This window comes from Monomorium pharaonis, chromosome 3 (genome assembly GCF_013373865.1).
Source record: "Monomorium pharaonis isolate MP-MQ-018 chromosome 3, ASM1337386v2, whole genome shotgun sequence".
NCBI lineage: Eukaryota > Metazoa > Arthropoda > Insecta > Hymenoptera > Formicidae > Monomorium > Monomorium pharaonis.
The window spans coordinates 24,082,753-24,105,555 of NC_050469.1; the positions used below are offsets into that span (position 1 = coordinate 24,082,753).

Genomic DNA, 22,803 nt, shown 5'->3' on the forward strand with positions numbered 1-22,803 from the left:
TATGCGATATATCAAGCGCTCCAAAATCGATCCATTATTATATCTACGAAAGGTTCCATTAATCCTAAATTTTGAAACTTCCGTAGACAATAACAATATATATCGCTATTATAACAATAATTTATGAGGAATTAAATAATGGGATTAAATATAAGATCACGCAGATGTTGGCGGCAGTCATATCTCTTGAAATGAAATCACGAAAAGTATAATCTCAACGTTTGCATAGCATCGTGCAACATTGTTATCTTTCACAAAGGATTAATGATGTTCGTGATTTGAACGCTGTCACATTAAGTTACGTGAGCTGTATTTAAAATTGTAAGAATTATGTTTGCACGGATCAATCTTTTATCTCGATTCAGAGCCAGTCTCACTATGGTATATTACTTAAAAGTATCGTATATGTATGGACGATAATCTTAACGAGATCGTGACAAGAGTTAAAATGTTATCATAATTTAAAATATGAAAAGAGGATAATAGATTTAATCAGTCTCTGGATATGGTAACTCCTCTCGATAGCTAAATTACCATTCTTACTTGGATTATTTTATGTGTGTACATACACTAAATTAATCTGTAAATATAAGAACAAGATGATGTCCAACAATTTTCGAAAGTGTCAAGTGGCATTTTTTTTCTTTAAGAATGTTTATACTCCTCTGAAATTAATTAGACTCGCAAACGGATAACAACGTCAAAAATCTTTAGTTACCAGTAAAGTGTCGAACCACTGTCATCGGACAATTTTACGAACAAAATGTCAAAGGGCAGATTATGGCGGATTATAGCACGATACGGATCCTCTTTCAATTAGAGACCACGATATCAACCCTCGTCAATGTTCCGAGATTTAATTTTATAATACACAATATTTCGCACGCAACGCGCAGTTTATGTTCTAATATCTACGCTAAAGATATATAAAATTATATTGCCTAAAATTCCATTTCTTGTTCTTCTCCACTTCCATATAATTTCAAAGAATTTGAGTAATTCATGAATACTTTATTATTATAGAAACGTTCTGTATTTTAGCATCAAATTTGTGATATCAAAGTTTGAAAGTTAAGATTTAATTTAAACTATTTAAACTCTTAAACATTTAAACTCGCTTAAATAATCTATAATTGACGTCAGATTTAAGCAACAGCAATTTTCTTCAATGTAAGTAATTATTTTGCTGCTTCTATAAATATCACTGCAAATTATCGTAACAGTGTTCCTACAAACTCAAAGTAAATTCTGTAATAATATAATTATATATCTTTTAAATTTTTAATATTTTAAATTTATTTTTTCTGTACATAATAATTTTTACTTTGTATAAACTGTCTTTATGTTAGATTCAGGTACAAAAATATAAACGTTTTCGCTCTTGTTGTAAATAACATTATTTATTTTAAATAATAATTTTATTTTACTTTTTTGTTAATATTACATTTTGTTAGAATTAAATTTTGAAGACTTTTAATTAATTGAATTTTATAATTAACATATTTCTTTTAAGAGTTTCGTATAAGTTAAAATTTTAATATGCGTTTATATTGGAGAAATGTAATTGGAGAAATGTAATAAAGTATTCCGTATTACCTGCCTTTACGTTGCGTATATGTGTAAGGTCAGTTTGATAAAAAGTTTATCACGTTTTTCTTGAAAATGTTAGAGAAGCCATTGACGGCTCAATACTTTTTCTATCAACAAATCGACTCCAAATTTGTTACAAAAGCTATTGAAAGCAAAGTGGTAAGTTAGAGTCTCTTTCATGGTAACTTTTACATCTCACATCTATCTGCTTTTGCGAGGGTTTAGCAACACTCCGTTGTCGTCGTCCTCCACTTTCACTGCGAGGGCCGATGTCGAATAAAATCTCGGGTAACGCTCACCTTTCCGAACCTGACCAATCCCTTGGGAGGTTTCACAACATATTAATGGTATATAGGAATATCTAATGTCCTCACAATCCCTTGCGTCAGATAACTTTTGTCAACGCGTTTGTCTTTGTTGCCGAATTTAGTGAAAATTTGAATTTTTTATTCATTCGAGACTCTAACTTGTCATGGACTAACTTGAGTTTTTTATTACGATGTATGGGGGACACAATAGTCTTTGTGAAACCTTTCAATCACTCAGTAGCGTAGCAGGGATTTGTGGATCTTTATACAAATATTATTTATACAAATCCTTTGTTATATTTGAATCGAGATGCTTTCACAGTAAACGAAAACTTTATTTTTCCGCTGAAATATAAAATTTATTTTATTCTTTTTATATTGTATAAAAAAATATAATCTAGGGAGCTAATTAATTTTTAAATTATTAAACATACAGCTGCATGATATGTTTAAAGTATAATTAGAAACTCGCGTATTTAAAAACCTTTGAAAAAAATATTAATATTTAAACAGAGTTTCATCTCTAACATTGCATTTGATACATTTATTATTTCTTTTCCAGAAAAAAGAGAAAAATATTGTATTCGTTATATTGCTTACGTACTTGCAATCATTATCAAGTTGCCTACAGATACTAGAATCTTCAGAGAAGGTCGAAATCTTACACAAGATTCTGCGGGTTTCGAGTGAACTAACTAGTTGTTAACTAGTTTCCATGTACCTTCGTAACAACGTGGTCAAGATAACTATATAACATAAGACACTAATGAAAATTAGGTACAATTATATCATTTCTTAATTAATAGGATAAGGTCACCGATAATGGCACAGGCCTAAAACAATATCTTTTTATGTCTTGAAAACTAAACATTACATCGTATTAATACTGATGAAAACACGATCTGCTTAAATAATAAAATAAATCAAAGCCTAATTCATATATTTGTGACTTTCTATAAAATTTAAAAACAAATCTTAACTTTTATAGTCACGCTACATGCATAAGATATTTGTATAATTGTCAAAAGAAATGTTTTACATTATAGAAACGAAAGACTTCTAGAAATTCTTTAGGCATTTTACATTGAAATAAAAAACTTTTAGGAATACACATTAACTTGTAAATATTTTGTACAAATAATTCATGTTAAAGAACAAAAAATATATTAATTGTAGTAGACCAGTTGAAATTCAATTTCTCAGTTCATTTATATTGTAAAAACATTATTTATTATAAATATATAAAACAGCATTGCACAGAGAGAAAGAATTCTTTAAATTTAATAAAAAATATTAAAAAGAAATATATGCTTCGAAATAGTCAAACAAAACTGTTTAGTTAAAAAATCAAATACGATTATTTAATTATTTAAATATTATTCGATTTAGCAAAATCACTTTTTTCAATTATGTTGTTTTATAATTATGTTATTTAAATAAAATAAATAAAATAAGTAAATTCAAAGAAATCGTTCTCTCTGTGTACAAAAACTGATTCTGTGATAAAAAACACTTCCTAATTTATATTTATATTTTCCAACCTTATTTTTAAATTTTGTTTAAAAAATATTACCTAAAAATAAAATAGTATGCCACTATTGGTGATCTTCTATCTAACAGTAGGTATTAATCATTTGATAGATATGTTGCCTTTTATTTTTACAATTAATCTATAAATTTTTGGATTATTAGTATTTTCACATTATAATAAAGATATGGTCCACTGATGTACTGCTTAATTGTGTTTTTATATTTATCGTGATTCTATTAATATACTTATATTATTTTTTAAGCTTACAATATGCACAGTTGAATAACATCCCTTTTTAAATCCAATTTATTAAATTTAACTTCTATTAAATGTATAAAAGAGACTATTACATTTCACTTCCAAAGCTATAAAATAATGATAGATGATGAAATTTATGCGCGATAAATTTATCCCACATACATTTTAATTAAAATGTAATACATATACATTTTTAGAACAGTTATTTAATTTTCTTATACGTTCTTTGCCTTGAACAGAAATCATTAGAAGTTAATATTAATTTCTATACTTTATTTTAGCTGATATTTACTTTCTATTTCGGCGAACTGATTTATAGGGGATTTTATCCGTAATGGTTTGATATGTCCAAAATAAAATTTTTATTCACAAGCTATGTCGCGTTTAATTTCAAAATTTCAAATAATGTCGCATCCTTTTATCAATACGACAAAAAAATTAAAAATTGCCTAGTATTCATTCGATTATTAAGTAATTTGCGACAATTTGTCATTACTTGACAATTTTTAAGTAATTGTGTATACGGTAATAATATCATTAAGATTACATTTTCTTGTAATTAGATATCAAATACAAAAATACTTTGCAAGCAAACAGGATTTTTGTTTGACGAGAAAACGATAAATCGATACCGTGATATAGACGTTACAAATAACGTTACAGATAGACACGGGATTTTTGTTTGTTTATTTGTTTGCACTGTTTGCAGGATAGCAAATACGCGACTAATAGCACTATTTGTCGCATATCGTTGCGCACACCGAACGATACAGCGCAGAGATCTTCTTAAGAGATTTTTTCTAAAACGGAAAAATTTCTTTTTTGTGTAGGCATATTTCGCTGTTTATCTATCGTGAGTTCAAAATAATCTACGCGAAAGGATCTATGAGTATGTCTATAATCATCAACTATGTTTCATATAACTTTTATATGCAGAATCTCTGTTGCTTTTGTGTAGAGAAACCTAACATTTTATATCGCTATGTCATCAATTTCCGAGGGTTATTTTATTTTTCTGTAATAGGAATATTGAAGTCTTAATAATAGTCTTCAAAATAATATTAAAATAGTTATTTTTTGCATTGAGTTTTAAATACATGTACACACACACACACACACACACACACACACACACACACACACACACACACACACACACACACACACACACACACACACACACACACACACACACACACACAAAATCAAAAATAAAAATAAGTCATCGTGAAAGATGAGCACACTATATTCAGATGTGTATATTATTTTATATTAAATTAAAGAAAATATACAAACTATTTATCTAAAATATATTATATAAATTATATGCCTTAATTTTGGTAACAAATATTAAAAGAAAAAATTTTTAAATAAATAAAAAACATAAATGTGTATATAAATATATATAAAATAAAGTAAATATATATATAATATCTACTTCATTAACTTTTAACTAGAAAGTAAAATATAATAAAATATAGTTTATATATATTTAAATTATATAATTTTGTAAATCACAAATAATAGCTTCTCTCATTATTCAGAATAATTATGAAATTAATACAAAACTGCAATTTATCTTTTTTTTTAATTATTAACGTTTTAAATATAATTTCACAATAATTGTAAAATAAATATTGCTGTTTTTTTTTTGTAATAACTAATAATTTCAAAAATATTACGAGGTTGCATTTAACTTTTTATCATAAATATATTATAATTGGTATTATAACTAATAATGTGATATCCCATGAAGCTAAGTAAAATTACTTTGATTAATGAATCTCTTTTATCTTTATGAACTTTGTGGGAAACGTACTAAAATAAAAGTTCTTTTTTGATAGAGTCATTCAACTATTACTTCTCATCACGTGAAACGTAGGAACGTATCAAAGAGAGCTTTTATCCGTTACCGGTGTTTCGCTCGTTTTTCTCAAGTTTTGCGTTATCCCTCGAGAACGCGTCCATTCAACGCGATCGCAATGATGTGGAAAAACAAAGTTTCGCAAATGGATATTACGTTCACAGACAATTTTCCACTTCGCTACCATATGACAAAACGTGAAACAGATGCGCAAATGAATAAAATCACGAACAATGGAAAATGAAATCCCTTGTCGTTTTACTTGAATGAGCTCTCATAAGGAATAAGTGATATGTATACGAACGATATGGCTTTATTATTTATCCGAGAAACACTATTAGCTCCCTCGTCATAATTGCACATCACAACTGAAACTGTTTTAATATGACATGCAGCACTATATTGCAATATTGTTTAATGTTTTCATCAGTAAAGGAAATCTGATTTTGTGTAAATAAATGAAACGTGTTAAATAAAACACGTAAATTCAATATAAATAAATATTACAATAAAAAGATTAAAAAATTTGATAAAATCAGTACTGATTTCTCACGCAGTATCTTTATAAAATCTTGTTCCAAATCAATAAACCATCGCTTGCAGTTGATGATAGGATTATTTTTCGCGCACAGGTTCCGCATGCGATTGTAAAACGCAGCTAGTCAGATTAATTATATGAAAATGCCACATTCACTTGCAACGAAAACCAATAACATTGTTGCACATTTGTAATTACAAATGCTATTGTGCTGAATCATAAACACTCATACTCACTCAGTCGTAATATTATCATTTTATATTTAAATTTTAACAAGAAAGCAATTATTAAACTCAACAATCTATGATATAATACAATAAATAAATAAAAATATATTAAGAAACTTTTTCCTCGATTATTCTAGTTATATTCAAAGTTAATGTCCCTTTTTTCTTTTCTATGTTAAATATATAAAATTTGCTTTATATAAAATTCTAAATTGATTATAATTGATTATAATTTTTGTATGCTAGAATTTTGTTTTTACAAACACTTAATACATTGTTTGAAATCAAAGTTTTTTCTTAGTTTTCAATCAGTGATGAATTTAATTTTCTGCGAATAGCAGAACCGCCATGGCATATAGAGGATGCAAATAAATGCTAACGTAATTTTCTTAAATGCAAAATAGTATTAACGCTTTTTTTTCGATACGTGCTTTTAAGTGATTGATACACATCGCGAATTGTCCGCGCATGGTGCTGCATGCACAAATGGAATATTATTTTCTCTAGTCACGACTTCTATAAAAGAAGTTCACAGTCTCGAAAATCCATATCCAGCGAAAATAACAAGACTCATTTGCATTTAGAGTGTCTGCGGAAATTGGCCCAGTTGCTTTGACGCGTGCCTCTATTTCAACTATCTGTCCAAATCTGCTTTTTTCTGGTAATCGCACCTCGCACGGAGTGCTGTGTCAACGGAAATATAGTCGTGTATGTTACGGCTAGCTATCGAAACTTTCTGAATGTATCCAAGCCTGTTGCGTGTTTACCAACAATGTTAAATAAAAGAGTTTTTAAATATTCTATATTAATCTTATATAATCTTATAATATTTATATTGACGTTATAATATATGATATGTATTACAATATAAAATATTGTTACGCGCGCCCGGTACATCTCTCGAGCGCGAGTCAGCTGTTGGACCGTTCGGAATTATCGATCGGCTCATGAATTCCGTTAGCAAATAAATTTTGTAAATAAACAAGAATATCTATCAGTTGCCGGGTTAATTTCGTTAGCGATAGATGATTGTAAATAAATAAGAAATGATAGTTCAGTGACAGACTCCTGCCGAGGAGGACGTCTCGGGAAACTGTTCTGTTCTTTCTTGTTTCAATAAAGTTAGTGTTAATTCGCAAAGCTCATCTTGCTTATTTCCCGCGAGTGAGTGCGTGAGTGCGTACGTGTGCTCGACGTAACAATATTATTAATTATTTAATGGTAATTATATTATTTTATATTATAATATCATATATTATAATATCATATATTATAATATCATATATTATAATATCATATATTATAATATCATATATTATAATATCATATATTATAATATCATATATTATAATATCATATATTATAATGTCAATAGATACTGTAAGATTAGATAAGATTAATATAAAATAATTTATATAATATATACCAAAACAAAAAAATATTCTCAACATATTTAATCTTATTACAACCTCATATAGTATAAAAATAAAACAAAATTAAGATTAAATCAGAAATTTCTATCTTCAGATCGGTTTATTCTGAAATCTAGAATGTCATAAAATTGTCACAAATTTACTAAATTATTCTAAGAAAATTAATAAGAGAGCATCAAAAGTCATTTTATTCTAGATTTAAGAACTTTCCATTTAAAAATAAAATATTCCTTCTTTGATAATAAATATGATTGGCGCTATATCGATCCTATTTTATGATAGATCGAAGAATAATAGCATTAGGTTCAGAAATCTTTTCTGTGGATGTACAAAAATAGAATCCTTAGAGAACTAATTTTTTATTCTTATTACAGCAAATTCATTTAAATATTTGCACAAGTTCAATTTTTATTCTTTAGAGTTTATCCTACAATATTTAAGAAACATTGTAACGAATTGATATTTACGAGTGTGAGTCATCGTTCAAATGTGTGTGTGTGTGTGTGTGTGTGTGTGTGTGTGTGTGTGTGTGCGCGCGCGCGCGCGCGCGCGTGCGTGCGTGTATGTCTGTATAAAGTTATTCATATATCCAGTTGCTATATTTCTGTTGATTAAAATTAGATCGAGAGCCGGCAGAAAAAGCGCAATTGCATTTTATCGTAAGTATTGGAGAATGACAAAATCGTTCATGATTATACACAACAAAATCGATGTCATACAATCCGATATCGTTATATCTGAAAACGAACGATGTGAGAGTCATTGGTCGGGAGATGGGTAGTTTTATAAAATCGATATTTGATTTACAATGATCGGCGAATGAAATTTTCCGAGGGAGAAATACTATGTCAAAACATCGAAACGACGAATGGAATTTTACCTTTATCTGAAATTTGAAAAATAAACGCAGAACGCAAATTATTTTAACTAACTATTCAACGGCGATTTATAATATTCCATTCGCTCTTGATAACATGGATCGCAATTATTTGGATTTTTATAAGCTCGCTTATAGAGAGAAAAATGTCAATAACAGAAAATATGATACATCTAAATTCGGAAATAATCCTGCCGTATTTACAATTATTGCAGTTAAAATATTACGGTATTCGTATGTTCTATTATCAAATGTATATTCATCATTAAAGCTAAATTTTTCGAATGTAAAGAAATAAAAAAAAAAAAAAAAATAAATAAATTTTTAAATGTAAAAACTTTTAAATTAAAAATTCCCTTTCTCTTTTTCTTTAATAAATTATTCGATGGATATTAATCATTGATGCATTTCTTAACTCATAAAATTGTAATTTTCAACGTACGATTTTTCATGTAGCTTTTACGCATATGTTTTAGAGAAGAATTCCTGCGCGGCTCGGCAGCTGCATCATGAGAATTTTTAATTACGTGCGAGCATTGTTATCATCACGACATAATAACGTCGAGCAAGACATTTTATTAAACGCCGATCACGTCAATCATGTTACTGACTGCATTTACACGTCAATGTCGCGAATTTTCTCTCACGAAATATGTACATACATCGATGCGCATATTATATATATATATATATATATATATATATATATATATATATATATATATACAAAGCGTATCGTGCGCGAACAGTACAGTACACGTGCTTATGCAGTTAGTAGTCGCAGCTGCTCTTTCGCGCGACAAAACCTTCCGATGAAAATTCCCTCTGAAATTTCGCTTAGATTCGGGGAACGCGCGCGCATCCAATCGATACGATGTCCGTCGTCAAACTTCCCGCTTTATCGCGTTATCGCAAACCATCGAATGTCATATCGATTTGACAACAAGATTCAATCAATTCGCGCGGTACGCAGGACCGCGAGGACAGCACGCCGGTGCGGAAAATGTCTACGTTTTATGCGGTACAAACGGCCAGCGGGCATATGTAAAAAAAAAAAAGAAGTAGAAAAGAAAAAAATTGCCAGACCGAGCATACGAGCATCCGGCTTAAAATGGATACGGCTGTTGCATACAAAAGTGAAAGAGCATTTTCGATTCGAGCGCGCTTTTATCCCAATCGAAGCATCCCTTTCCGGCCGCTCGTGTTCCGCCCGTTGAACTCTTCTCCTGACCGACTTTTGCACCCGACATGCACATGCGAAAATTGCGTTTCATTTTCACTGCAACGGCGTTGCAGCATATCAGGAAGACGTAATAGTCAATGCCTTTTGGTCCTTTGTCAATCCCTCTTGCACTACATACATCTAATCAAACGTATTTAAACGAGATCTCATATAGTACAGAGGCTAAAGAAAATTTTGTCAAACGCTATACATTGTTCTTATATTGTAAAAATTAAACTGTTAGCTTTTTAAAAGGTATACAAAAGTTTCGTAAATTCTTTTCCTTTTTTAAAGAAATATAATGCATTTTAATGCAAAATTAGGGTAAAATCTAAATACGAGTAATTTTAGAAACGACAAATGTAAATTCTCTTTAAATATAGTTACTCAACACACTGTTCTTTAAATTTCTAAAAACATTGTACATGTTCTTATTCTTTGCGTGTGTTTTTTAAAATAAAGTAGATTATTATGTAAACCAAGACGTAAAGATCAAAATTCACAACATAATCAAGATATTACGCAATTTTAGATATACCCGATCTGCAGCGTTATTCTAGATTCTCAGACGAGTGTAGCAACTCGAGGCATTGAATCACCCACTCGACGTACGCTTTCCACACGTGACTATGGTCACGTGGTATGACACCTTTGTTTCAGACACGCTGACAGATATCCAAACAGAAAAGCAGTGTCAAAACCCGTGTATCGTGTCGATCATCTCGATGGCGTCGATCACGCGTATACTCGCACCGCGATGAAATCAGAGCATCAGGCAATCTATAAACAATTAGCATTATTGCACATGTGTGTACACATTCGCGGAAAACGCACACGACTTCTCCGCATGCGGTGAGACTGCGGGATTGTGTTATCGCGACCGATAATGCGATGCCAAATCGGGAGAACAAATGCCAACACGAACAATAGTCGCAAATTAAAGGCGTAGGCGTTAATTGCGTCATTCGCAATGCGGTCGCGCGATCAAAAAAAAAACCTCGCAATTAGTTCTTAAATGCACAACCCGCGACTCACATCCGAATGTGTTCATTTGACACGATCTCTCGCTATCCTCTCTTTCTTTTCGCGTTGGTCGAAGTATTTTTAAAGACGAGCTTCAGAGATAAATGTGCTATTCTGAGAAAACCATAAATCGTGAAATTAAAATTAATAAAGCACGATACTCCACGAAGATACGAAAATGTTTTAGCAATTTTAAAAGTTACAAATATTTTAGAGATTTCTATAGATTCCGCGGTGCACAGAATCGAGCTTCTCCTAGTCAAGAGATGTCATTATCTTTCCGAAACTTGTTCGTTACAGCAAATATACCGTAATACCATATAGATCTCAAATAAAATTTCTGTTAAAGTAAACTTGATTAAGCTTTCGAGTCGAAGTTAATCAAGTTTAAATCCTTTCATTTCCAACGCGAAATATTGACGTAATTTAACTTTCCCGGGAAGGTGCATGCTCGGCTGCGAAGAAGTCGCCTGCGAATTACACATGCAATTTCGCCCGCGCTCCATCCAGTTAATCCGCCGCTAATCCACCGCGAATGAATTTAAAACATTCTCGACGTAATTACGAGTATACCCGTATCTGCGCGGCGCAATTGCAGCGCGTGCGTGCTTGAAATTCAAATATTCTCGTCGCGCTGGAAACATTCGTCGAGCTCGCTCGTGAGAAGGGAGGCGTGTACGTTCGCCAAGTATAATGATATCGACAGTATCGTCGCGTCGTAGATCACGAAAGGCCCTGGAAGTGCACTCGACACGTCGTCGTAACGTTAAGCCCTCGTTCGTCGCGCCATCCACACACGATACATTATTCACTACTAAGCTCACTTGCACTTGCGAGACGTCAAACGAAATTTGTAGGATCGTAACGAGGCCTGGAAACTGCAAGCTTGCACCTTGGGATCCGTCGTTATTCCGTAAACGTCAATCGATTCCCGTCTACTATGAAAAATGGTACCAGTTTCTCGCGGAACGCGCGGAGAGTTAATTTGATGCAAAACTCTTCTTAATTTTATCCTTGCGTTGTCGCTTTAAGACCATATATAACGCACATCCCCGGCGTTTCCGTTTCCGCTTATTAATTTACGAGCACCGATAAAATGTTCTACCTTAATCTCTTCTATGCGTCGGATTTTATTGGAGCGAGCAGGTGCGGAGTAAACGAGTGGATGGCGGCGAGTTGAAGGCGAGGAACAGAAATTTCTATGAGAGATTTGGATTATCATTGAGCTTAAAAAGTAATGTCTCACAAGTATGTAAAATATAGAAGCTTGATAGGCAATTGTTAGGAGCAGGTTTGCATCAATTTGTATCAATTAACATTTTAATTTAATTATTCTCGTAACATAATCCCTTCTGTTTTCATTATGTTATTTTAATCAAACTAATGTAACTTGTAGTTTTTCAGTTTTAATCTCTTTATCATATTTTTCCAGGGTCGTATCGTATCTCCTCTATATCTCTCATTCCAATGTAATTTTAAACTCGGATCTCTCCTTACTCAGGGATAATCAAGTAGATTATGCAATAAAATTATTCCTAAGTAAATAGAGACGTCACGGGCGAGAATAAACTTTAACCAAGAAATTTAGTTCTTGATATCGTAGCCTCTCTGTGCGAAATGTTATTTCCTCCAGTTCTCCTTTTAGCGATTCGATCATCTTTCGTATCGATCATCATGTAATCCGTTCGTACAAGAGATTTCCCCCTGCAAGAGAGACGCGAAAGAGCAGTCGAATATATTGCGAATGAAAGAGGAGGCTGCTATCGCGGCAGTGATCTACGTACTGCTGTGTGTTAATGCCACGCGATCACTTAATGCCTCACGATAAGGGCGCACGTGAATACACTGGATAAAAATCAAATTAAAACGTTCATGTGTTTTTCTTAAATTAAACGCTTTGATAGTGATGCCTGAAAAAGCAAACTCTCACTGATGTAAATATATAATGTTACATCCACAATATTCTTGACTTAGAAGCGATTCAATCACACAGTGTAATCTAATATAAAAGATATCTGCTTGTTGTGCAAGTTTAAACTTTATTAAAAATTGCTATCGGTAAATTGATTCAGGTTACATATTGTATATAGGGTATTCTACACAGAAACTTTTTTCTTAGAATTATCCTCAAAGTCATGGTACTCGTAGAACAATATGGTATTTCGGAGAATTTCACTATAATTTTAATAAAATTCAGTAAAATTTAACCAAGCTATTTTAGAGAGGAAGGTCACCAATATACTGGCTTATTCTTTTTGAATAATATTTTTTACATAAAAGCTAAAAATAAACCTTTGAAGACAAATGTAAATTGGAAAGTGTTTTCTATTATATAATATAGTAATTTTTATAATACTGTTTCATATTTTGTAATAATTAATGTTTTCGCAACATAACCAAAAATAAACGTTCGAAAAATTGAATACCAAAACTGGCATAGCAGATCATATTTTCCTCTTCTTTTACTTTAACATAAGTGTATGTACGTCCCGAAATCAATGAAAAATTCACAATTGGATAACATGCGGATTTAGAGAAGAAAATCACGTAATTAAAAAAAAGAGAATATTCAACAAATATCTTGTGTGATAACAGAATAAAGAATTTCAATTAAAATATTTTTATCGAAGAAATAAAACAAATCCGATAGTAAATTATTTTTCACTAACTTTCGCTTTTAGTTCTCACAGATACTTTCTTCATTTATAATGAAAAAATATAGTTTTCGGTAAAATTATTTTATTAACAATTTTTAAAAAAAATAATTTTCATAATAAATTTAAAAAAGGTGTAATTTAAATAAAGTTAAAAAAAGCAACACACATACACACGCGAAAATCTATTCCTTTGTTTTCTTACAATTGTTTCAAACATTAAAAGTGAGAATAAAAATTGATTGTGTGTGCACCATAGAAATATAAGAATAGAGTACGTAAGAGAGCCGAAAAAGCGATAGAGGAATAAAAAGAGAGAACCGAATAAAGGCCCCTTTCATTCTTGTTCAATCGTGCATGCTAGTGCACTGTTTTGAAGTTAGACAAAGACAAAGAGGGCCTTTAAAGTCTAGCATTCTCTTTCTATCTCTCTATTGCAGCCACTCATATGCTAGTATACAACTCACGCGCTCTATTCTTTTATCCTCTATGGTGTGCACACATAAAACAGTTTACAAATATATAAAAGTATTTAATAAGGATATTCAAATTTTTTCTCAAAATTTACTTTTAAAAGTATTAATTAGGATTTTACTTAAGTAGTTTGATTCATTCAATTAACGTTAGCATCAGCTTTTAATAGAATGACTTTATTGGAAATCGCAACAGCCTTAGTGAATACTGTACTTCCGTAGATTGACAGTCCATTTGTGGTCCATTTGTGAATTAAACGAATACCATGTATCTTTTGTAGTTGAGATTTCGCGTTGACGAGCGTATAATTTGTGTAATTTTCAGCTCTCGTGTCATCATTGCCGTCACTGCCGTTTTATTTATGCCGTATTATTGATGCACAGTAAATTATGGATCCTTGGTACGTGCATCTACATCACATGTAATATTGTCTGCCTGCCTGCCTGGGAAGTTGCTTTATTAATGTGTAGCACGTATGCTGGAGTAACACCCCAGCTACCAGCTTTTGAAGCGCCACATGGGCACACGTAGCCTTTAATAACAAAGTAGCAGGCGGGACAGTATATGAAATTTACCGCGACAAGCCGGTTAGTCCCAAATTCGACAATCTATAATCCACCGATTAATCAAAGATGCGTGCAACGGTGAGATAACGCGACGCACCGGTCATTTACAATTCGCATGTGAGATTCCTTTAGAAAAATTTAAATTTTATAAAAATGATTCGCGAGAAACATGTTTTCCTAAAGAATATGTACTTTTTTCCTTGAGTTTTATGGAAATAATGTTGCAGAAAAAAACTGAATTATAAGTTAATAATAAAAAGATTATAGATACTTGAACTTGGTTCATTGTCATGACATATTTTATCGTCAGGATTCTCGATTGCGTAGGCACTATTTGTGATTCTCATCTAAATGTAAATATACGTCCATATTCATAGTCAAACCTCCTTAAATTTATCTTTGGATGCTTTTCGGCCAATAAATGATCCATAGAACATCTAAAGATAAACTTAAGGAGGCCTTGAATTAAGGAACGACTATGAATACGGGCAATAGGGTAATTCTCTCTTTCTCACTCGTCGAACGCGTTTAAGCGGAAAAAATACAATCGCAAACGCGCCTGTCAATAAAACGCAGAAAATTGAAATTTAATTCCAAGAAAGTCTAGTAGGTCAATCCGATTCTTACTTGACGGATCGGAATTCTTGCCGTTTGCTCGATCACTCGAATCGAAATCCAAATATATGCGGAAATCGTAAAACAGTAACCTAACCCGTTTTCTTGCATTGCGACGTGTTTCACGTATTCCGGGCAAACGTGGCATATCCGTTCAACTTAATCTCGGTAATGTACTTCGTATGAGACGCAATTTCTCAGAACATTTTAAACTCACATCAGTTTAAAAAAAAAAAAACAATTTCCTATATCTTTGACAAAATACATTGTTAAATTCGAGATATCTCGTTAAATTGCACTTGCGAAATATTACTGGAAAGATTACACTTTACAGTATGGTCAAACAAATGTGCAATCTACCATTTTATTCTAGATTCGTCGCCGGTAAAACTCTTAAGCTGGTACATACAAGAGCCTGTACAGTTACAGCGTTTTAACAGCGGTCAGCGGTCAGTATCCACGTAATATCGTTACTAATGTCTACTAAAAGTTCTATAACTTCGTTAAATCTTTAACGTTGTGCTTTTTATCGGAATGCAACATTTCTTCCGACATAAAAAGATGTACTTCTCGAGACATTGCAATGCTTATTCTTGTGAACCACTGATTAGAAATTGCGACAATGTATCAAACTGAAACATTCGTGTATTTTTCTCATTTGCTATTCCGCGACTTTTAAAGTTTTCGTAAAGTTTTGTTTCAATTTAGATAATCCTCAATTTGCTTTATTCGAGATTTGATTTAAAAAAGGAAGAATTTTAATAATTTAAGAACCAAAGTTTTGTTTCAAAAATAAAATAAGTATTCGCTTTTTGCTGGTCAAGGAAAATTATTAATAAAATAAAATTTCATTAAAAACAATCGTGAATGCATGAAACAGCGCGCGAACAATTTTTAAAGGTTGCGTTAAATCCCACACTTATAATACTTCATAGCATCAGATAAACTTCAAAACGTTTTTCTTGTAATATCGTTAAACGTTTACAGGCTTTGTTGTCCCCCGTGCCATATGCCGTATTAAGGCTGATCGAATAGGATCATGGCTTTATTTTGTACCGTAAAAAATGTACATATCAATGAAGTATCCGTTCTATACGCGCATTTACCTGACGGCATTAGCATTAATCTAACTTGTCCGAGTATCCTCCAGCCGGTTCGATGAATTCATCACGCATCGTCGAACACAGCCGGATTTAATCGCTGACGGGATTAATTAGCAAGCCAATAGCTGAAAAGCCGAAGCTCGGGTCGTTGCATGAAAGAGCCTTGAGAACGAGGGTCGAGAAATTAAATTCTTGTTCTCCACTAAGATAACTTGCGACACAGTTTAATTAAGCCTTATCAAAACAATCTACTTTTCAATCTAAAAATAACAGATGGATAATGGAATAATTAGTTAATTCTTTCAAATCTTATATTAAAATCAAATCTTATATTTAATACGCAAAATATTTTATCAAAGTTCTTTAGTTTTATATTTAAGATAACTGTTTTATGTATACATATATGTTTGTTTCTTTGATTTGTAAAATAATTTCTAGCAACTAAAGATCTAGAGTAAAAGAAAATATTAAACCGATTTGAATTAAATTTGTGTCATTGTATCGATTGATTCTGCACGTGAGGAATGCTGGTTACATGGGTTCACAATTGCTCGGATGAAGGTTAATTAACATAACCATATCAAAGCGAAGCGAGGTTGCCATCATGAACCCTTCCACGTCGGTGGCAAGCTTAGGAACACCCACAGCCGCCGATAAATTTACGCGAGTTTATCCCACGTAGTAGAGAGAATGCATTTTACGCATTTTCTGAGATATTACCGTGAAAAGAGGCTTGTACCTTATTTTGCACTGAGCAGCGCATTAGCCATTCGTGCAACTACCGAAAAAAGTTTACTTTCACAAAAGGAGATAATGCGTAGACTGCACAATTCAAAGGAAACCAGGTACCCGCCACTAATATTACGAATTATCAACACTAATATTTTTGTACATTATTTTCTATCTTAAAAGTCATTTTTGAATAAGCGAAACAGTAAAAAAAACTCAGAGAAAAAGTTATAGGTTATCTTAATCGAGTCTTCCATTCTGCTGAATTTTTAATCTTAAAGAATTGCAAGTTACGTTGCAGTTTTCCCTAATAAAATTTATTTGTATCTTCTGGATAAATATTTTAAACGATGTCAAAGAGAAATGCGATAAAAAATTTGTTATCTTCCGGTAGGAAAAATTTAAACAAAAAATAATTACGACACAAAATATGCACTAAAAGAGCAACAAATATGTACGTAACAGAGATTATTTACATTGTATGATTAACTGTGTGATACAAATAAACTTATTCAATACGTTAATCAAAATAAGAGATGTATACAAAAAAATATTTACATAATAACGGCAATAAAAACAGTCTCTTGCAGTAAACAGAAAAAATCTGTTTACTGCAAGAGAAAAAAATTTCAGTGAAATAATATATTTGCAAAACTGTAAATGTATAAGTTTTTCTTTTATTTGTAACAATTCAAGAAAACGCGGTTTTAAGGAATTCAAGTCAACACAAAAGTCGAATTTCTAAGACTTAGAACATAATTAAATTTATTTTAGAATCATCATCAATCTAAATAATATTCCGTACATAGAGAAAATTTTATAATAAAAATTATTATAAATAGTAAATAGTAAACGCGGATTATATTATAAATAATAAATAGTAAACCAAATAAGAAATTATGAAAATTTTTACTATGTTTCTCATCAATTACGATGGAGATTTATACTTATGGTATAATTCTCTGAAATTTCTTCTTATAGTCCGTAGCTACTATTATATCATATATAGTAAATTTTACAGCTATAAAATGTTCTCCATGTACAATTACCGACATTCACGTTTGTTTCTTATTGCGATCCGAGACATATGAAATAACAAACAATCAAAAGAGACAAATCCGATAAGAACCATGTGCCAGTTAGACACAACCGTCGCACATATATCTAAGCAATGTCACGTGATAAAGTAAGATACATCGCCATTTTGTAAAATTCGACATATTCTATCTAATCTAAACGATTATGCTAATCGAGAACATTATTTCCGGCCATGCTAATATGGCATGCGTGTTCGATCCCGACGGAAATGCATTTGGAAATGTTCTACACGCAAAATGACGTCCACGACGAGTCGGCAATTACGTCCATCAAACTTCAGACTTGATAAACTTTAGTTGATCGAAGTAATTAGTGTATGCATTACGACTGATAGACAAAAGTTAATAATTCACTTTTGTTCTATATTTCAGAAACCTTCTTAAATTCTAATTAAATATTTCGGCAATCTAATATCCATGTGTTTTATTTATATAATTGTTATTGTTTCTTATTGCTTCTTAAATTAATTTCGTATACAATAAAAACATATCTATGTAATAATATAATGAAAACTAATTCGTTTGGTATTCATTAAATCTGCTGCAAAATCAAATAAGATATATTTATTTCTCGTAAAAACACTAGCGTGTTAGTTTACGTGAATATTTTCAAAATAAACTGATTCATTGTTAGAACAACCTGACGAGAAAAGGTATACGGTCGCACGACGCAGAATGATAGAGAATCCGAACCGATATATATTCAACGAGTGAACGGTTGTTAAAACAAAGTTATCTCTTGCCAGAGAGAGTGACGAGAATATTCTCGCATATCTGTAGCCTGTTAACGAAGTCCGCGTATAATACTTTTTATTGCTTTGGACTGCGTTTACAGATTGCAGTTTCCAGTTGCACGCGTTTTGTTTTCCCATGGCGCGTCAATATCACAAATACATTAATGCAATCCCATTAAACCGATAAATTTGACGAGTTGAATCGTCGAGAGTTTTTGAAAAATTTTCGCTATGCAAATATCAGTGAGGAGTAAAACGCTAATGGGAATTTTTAAGCGGAATGTTAATTCGACAGCGATCGCGCGAATTAACGGTGAAGGTGAGTGACTTTCTTATTCTCTATTTAACGCATTACTCAGGCTGGGATTAAGCAAACTGTGCAATATGAATATGCGGGGATTATGCGCAATTTATGAACACGCAGCTTATGGGGATTAAGCGAACACGTTTGTCGAGTAACTATGCCCGATATCTGAGGCAGACCGTGGCTTTGCAAACACGCAAATGCTTATCCATGATGAAAAAACCACTTGACGTACTTAAGAAACTAGGTGTTATGCAATAACAACGGAGTTTGTTTGTGATGCGTTTTAATCGTGTTTGAGATTAGTTGGAAAAATATGCTCTGAGAAATGCATATATAAATTCTCTTAAAATTCTGTGATAAACTCCGCAATACGTGTCCGGAGGATTTTATCCCTTTTTACATGGATTATTTTACATGGAATACGAGATGAAAGTATTACGGAAAAAATATGGAGAACCAATAAAAAAGGGGGAAAAAAAAGAGAGTGAGAAACGACATGACTTAATCCGAACTAATTGGAATAAAAGGATAAGATTGCACGACGGTAACTGGATCATCGATCACCCAAACAGAAATTTTTCGGCAACTGATCCAATCCGAGCACTTGATCCAAGCCGGATCAAACCGGCTCTAAGAGGTGACATGATGCGTTTGCGACCATTGACGTCGCGCTTTGTAATTTGCGAGGGGCGCGATAGATACGGACGTCGATCGATGCAGGGATGGAAGACGAAAAAGCAAGCACATATAACAGGCAGAGCCATTGATAGCGACAGTACTGTTTGCGTATCGGTAAAAGTGGCACGGGATCACAGTGATGGCGAACGCAATGCTCGCTCGATAGTTTTAATTAATACCGCTCTCGTGTTCTGTTCTTCAACCCCGAGGCACAGCTGCACAGAATGTGCGCCAAATAAGAAAAGAGAATTCAAGAATATACATTCATTAGATAAATAAAAAGTAAATTCAGCATTAAAAAATGTTTCTTGAGTTATAATTTTCTAAAATTATTAAAAAAGTTCGAAAAAAGATAAACGTATAAAAAGCAATATAAAAATGAACAAATATTCGAATAAATTACTATTTTTAATGCTTTAAGCATATAACTGTTTATGAAAATTTTATAAATAGTACATATTGCAAAACATTAAAAAGAGTAATTTATTTAATACATTTTATAAGAAATACATCTATTTCTCTGAATAGTCTTGTCTATCTTTTATTTGACTAAACTTCTCGTCTGAAAGCTTTTGTTTGTAAGACACTTTCAGACAGTTTTGTTCTTCCTTCTAACTCGATAAAAGTCAACCGAAAGCAAGCAGTGGTTTTGTAAGGATTTCCACCATTATGTAGTTTCGTAAAATTTTCTTAGTGTTAACCGGATCAGAAAAGTTAAAAGAGTTTGTTTAATTTGTTAATACTATAATACTTTTTGTACATTCTTACATTGTATTTTATTAAGTAATATTAAATCTTATGAAAGAAATTTTGGAGCTAACTTCTCAAAAATTTTAATTAAATTAAGATGTCGATTCGCAATATTCCCTTTCACTTGACAGCTATTCTTTGTCTGACTGGAAAATAATAGCAAGATTTCCAACGCGCTAATAAATATGAATAGAAATTTAATATTCGATCGATTTAATAATCGATCATCTACTCGTCGACTTTCGAAATACAACCTCGTTATAGACGAGGCATAAAAGATAATCGAGAAGATAAAATGTAAAACTAAAAACACAAAATATAAAACTAAATTACTCCCAAAAACGAAATTAAATAATATTTCTCTTAATTTTATATACTTAACTTTTATACTCTGCATGCTTTGTTTTTTTTCCTTTCTAATTAAAAATAATATTTTTGGATGTGTCTTAATAAATTTTATGCAAAACGCAAATTACAATTGCTTGCTTGGAAGCAATCAACCTTTACAATTCGCCGGAATTTAATTACGCGAAATATCAAGAAAGGTCTTTGTAGTGTGTACATATTGAAACTCGTGAGTAATTACATCTGTCTTCAAAGCTATTCTCATCGCTGTCGCTATCGTTCGTATTAAGGAAAATTTCAAACACGCTTGCATAAGGGCACAGCAATGAAATAAGTCAACCACTGTTTCCTACGTCGCAACAGCCAATGATAATAGCTATGTTATTATTTTATAATAATTATTTATAGATGTTGTTTTCTTCTCGTAACATGTACCTATTGTAAAAAATTCACGATACAAAACAAAATTGAACAGTTTGTCAATTATGTCATAATAAAATAGAGTAGCCTACTAGCATAGAAATTGAGAACTTGCCAAGAAGAGCATAACGTTATTTTTTAAATAATTGCGTGACAAAAAAGTTGAATAAAAGATATGGGTAAGTATAAAACACGTCAAACATTTCGATGTTATCGATCGATTCGAATAATTCCTTCAAGGTTCATTGAATTAAATTCAAATAAGAAAAATATGCAAAATATTAAAGTCCTGATATCTTAATCTGTATAAAATTAATAAATAATTTTATTATACAACTTTCACGATTATATTGGAGTGAATTCTTTTTTTAATTAAAACGTCAAAATACCAGTATTTTTTAAATGATAAAGTGAAACATTTTTACGAATAATTTCAAATTCTTATCTAATTAAATAAATTTAACTTTATTGTTCATTTAAATGTGAATATTTTTAAAACTTATTAAAAATTCATTCTACTACTGCTTTTCTCCACATTGAATTAATATTTCAGCTTTCAAATCTTTATTTATATTTTCTGATATATTGCACTAACATCCGTAAAAAGCTATTTATAAAAAAAAGTTTTTATTGTCGCTGTGTAAAAGGAAAATAATTTTTAATTTGAGCGACGTAATGCAGCTGTTTAAAGAATGAAATAAATTAAAATTTAATAAATTTGTGATCGGTATCCGAATCACAAAGAATACACTGTGGCTGACTTGATTGTGAATGATTGAGTTGTTCTCCTGCCGCGGTATCTCCGACATTGTAGTAGTTGATATTTATCTCGTGTAACGTGTTTAGCAGCTTTACTTAACGAAGAAACATATTTGCGTACCTTTTGCGCTTTCCCTTAGAGAATGTTGAAATCCTTCGAACCCGAGGGCTAATTTAGTTGCTTCCTGGTGTTTGTCATCTCTTTCAGTAATCTCACCTCCTCTGGGAGTCTGCGCTTTCTGCCTAGTAAAATCTCTTGCACGATATTACTGTCATGTATCTTGTCGCCTCTGCGAACCTCCTTGGTCTTTGGAATGCCATTTTTTGCACGGAAGAACTTAAAATAAAAATAAAAATGACGATGTAAATTTTATTTAATACTTTCTATCGACGAATTTAATAAACAATACAAATTTCAGCATTTATTAATAATTTTTCTAAAATTTATAACTTGTTACTTTTGTATAAATTGTCTTTTTTCATAACTGTGATGATAGTGTAATTACATGTTTTCAGTAATAGCAACAAACGAAACAGTTACTTTTTATTTTTACTGTTATTTTTTGTATTTTTTTTAACTTTAACTAATCTTATTCCCGGTAGGTTTTCCATCAAATGTTCATTACCGATTTAAATTAATTAAAAGTAATCACGACTTTAAAACTGCAAACTGTCATAAATTAAATAAGATTCATAACTCA

General features: G+C 31.5%; 1 protein-coding gene across 8 annotated transcripts in view; it reads right to left on the minus strand.

The window, feature by feature from the left end:
- Positions 1-22,803, minus strand: part of LOC105838822 (prolactin-releasing peptide receptor) — a 71,989-nt gene that overhangs the window by 34,905 nt on the left and 14,281 nt on the right. For 7 of the 8 annotated variants that reach the window (XR_004962469.1, XR_004962465.1, XR_004962470.1 and 4 more), the window contains one exon: positions 22,224-22,439. The gene's annotated coding sequence lies outside the window, so the exon portion shown is untranslated. Of the gene's footprint in view, positions 1-20,977; positions 22,440-22,803 lie in introns of those variants that run through there. The other variant, XM_036283925.1, reaches the window with a different exon arrangement.